At 39.4% G+C, this 2725-nt stretch overlaps 1 non-coding gene across 1 annotated transcript; it reads left to right on the forward strand.

Annotated features, from left to right (window-relative positions):
- Positions 1-1080: 1080 nt before the first annotated feature.
- Positions 1081-1187, forward strand: LOC112501656. Its single transcript, XR_003067542.1, has one exon. It is a non-coding gene; the product is annotated as a small nucleolar RNA R71 (small nucleolar RNA).
- Positions 1188-2725: the final 1538 nt, after the last annotated feature.

Genomic DNA, 2725 nt, shown 5'->3' on the forward strand with positions numbered 1-2725 from the left:
TCTTAGTATCAAGCTTAGGAGTCTCTACAACCTCAGTTTCTTCTGATTTTTTAGAGCATCCTCTGGAAAAAGTAATGGATAGTTTGATCTTGGGGGAACAGGAATGGTGGTTTCAGATGCTTGCTTTTCTAAAGGTTGGACCGGTCTTTATTTGGCAGGGACTAATACCGTATCATTAGTTTCTGACAGTCTTGGTGCACTATCTTTTTGCACTTTTTCTGTCAACTCCTTCCCACTCCTAAGAGTTACTACTTTCACATGTTCCTTTCCTAGATCTCTAGGGACTTCTGTATTACTGGGAAAGGTCCCAAGGGCTCGATTGCTCTAGTTAAGTGCAAGTTGACTAACCTGAGTCTCTAAATTCCTGATGGCAAGCTTTGTTGATTAATCAAAGCTTGATTTTGGGCTTGAGCATGTGCTAATAGCCCTTTTTATCATTGCTTCCAGAGAAGATGATGATTCTGCCTATGGAGGAGGTTTGTTCTGAAAATATGGTTGAGAATTCTGAAAACTTTGTTGGTGATTCTGAGAGTTAGAACTGTTTGCATGATGCTGTGGTTGGAAATTAGAAGTTCCCTGTTGTTTATGGACTGGTGGATTTAAACTGGGACTGTTCCAAGAAAAGTTTGGGTGCTGTCTCTAACTTGCATTATATGTGTTAGAGTAGGGATTAGATTTGTTTTGAACATAATTTACATATTCAGAATTATGGGTACAATGTTCATACGAATGTCCCCACCACAGCACACACATTGTACAAAGAGGATTGTTGGAATAGGTGTATTAGCAGCTTGTTGTACTCCTTGACCAGAAGTTAAATTTTTCAGCAAGTTGGTCATGGAGGTGAGCTGAGCTGTTAATGCAGTATATGCATCCACCTCATGTATTTCATTATTCTTTTTCTGTGGTTGGGCACGTGGGTCGGCCCAATGCCCATTGTTTGCTGCTATCTTTTCCAGGATATCATATCCCTCATTATAGGTATTGGTTGTGAAGGCTCCGCTTGCAGTCGCATCGAGCATTTGTTTTTCCATGGGACTTAACCCATTGTAAAACGTCTCGAGTTGAATACAGTACGGAATGCCATGGTGTGGGCATTTCCTCAATAGCTCTTTGAATCTTTCCCATGCGTCAGGAACAGCTTCATCATCCAGTTGTTTGAAAAGACAGATCTCGTTCCTGGACTTAGCATTCCTTGTTGGTGGGAAATATTTTCGCAAAACTTTTTCCGCCATGTTACTCCATGACGGCACAGATCCCGGTGATAAAGAGTTAAACCATGCTTTTGCCCGATCCATTAATGAAAATGGAAATAAAGTGAGTCTGAGAGCGTCATTGGACTCTCCCGGGATCAGGAAAGCATCAGTGATTTCCATAAAAGACTTTAAGTGTGAATGTGGGTCCTCTGAGGGTAGTCCGGCAAATTGGCCATTTGTCTGCATTATGTGAAACATTATCGGTTTTAGTTCGAAATGGAGAACGGTCATATGTGGTCTAACTATACCATAATTTAATTGCTCAAAATCCGGAATAGCATAATCCATGATCCTTCCATTTTTGGAATTTTCCAGATTAATGATGTTCGGAGTTTGTGCTCTTTGTTGATCATTATGCTCCGATTTTATGTCCTCATTACCCAAATTATTATCATTATGTGGGTGTCCTTGTGGAAAGTTCTGGAATGACTGGAGGAGGTAACTCCATGTTAGGAGGGAGTAGAGGAAAAAATGCTCTTTGAGCCCTCCTTTTATGGTGAAACGTTCTCTCAATATCGGGATCAAGTTCGAAAATTCCCCGCGATGTGTTCTTGGCATACACCACTTTCAAGATGATTAAAACGGTACTAGAAAAATCAAATCTTTTACTTTACTCAAAAGAAAACTTTTAGCTTGCCAATCCCCGGCAGCGGCGCCAAAAACTTGGTCGGTTATATCGCACACCTTTAGACAAAGGAATTGAGCCACAAAGCAAGTATACAACACGGACGAATATCGTCTTTCCAAGTAATAACGTGGTACAAGTACCGGATTATCGTCCACGAAGATTGTAGTAAAAGTCTAATAAGAGTCTAATGAAAGAAATGATTTCAGATGATGAAATTGAAGACTTTAGTTTGATTCTGAGTTAACTAAGATAATATAACAGAATAATAAAGGTAGCAAGGGTGTAAGACTTGGGGTAAAACGTAAACACAAATTCCAGCAGACAATGTTATATAAATGCTACAGCATGCAGTAAACTATAACTAGTTCCACCATCTACTTTGAAGGTATTCCTCTCGCACTTCACCTTTGCATTATATTATAGCTTTGCACCCATATCTCTATGTGGTGTTCATACTAGGGATAGTGACAAAATGGTGTCTTCAAAATATATGGCTAAACAAATCTCTTTGTTAAAAATCACTCTTTCGAGTCGATTCCCATATCATTCAAGTTGGCGTGTGTTCTAGATAGTTCATCTCTGAATCTATCGTACTTTGACACTTTTAGAGAGTGACCAACCTGTCGGGAGTTAAGTTTGAAAAACATAAATGACAAGTCTCCTTGTCGATAACTTTCTCAAGTCTACCTCTCATATCATTCAAGTTGACGTGCATTCAATGGCTTATCTCTAAGTCCATGGCACTTTAACACTTACAAAGTGATCAACTCGTCAAGAAGTGTACTTGGTTTTATAAAACTTGAATGAAATAGTGGAACATTGTTATTGCGAAACAACGTCC

The sequence above is a fragment of the Cynara cardunculus genome, unplaced genomic scaffold (genome assembly GCF_001531365.2).
Source record: "Cynara cardunculus var. scolymus isolate 2C unplaced genomic scaffold, CcrdV1 Un_Scaffold_363, whole genome shotgun sequence".
Lineage (NCBI taxonomy): Eukaryota > Viridiplantae > Streptophyta > Magnoliopsida > Asterales > Asteraceae > Cynara > Cynara cardunculus.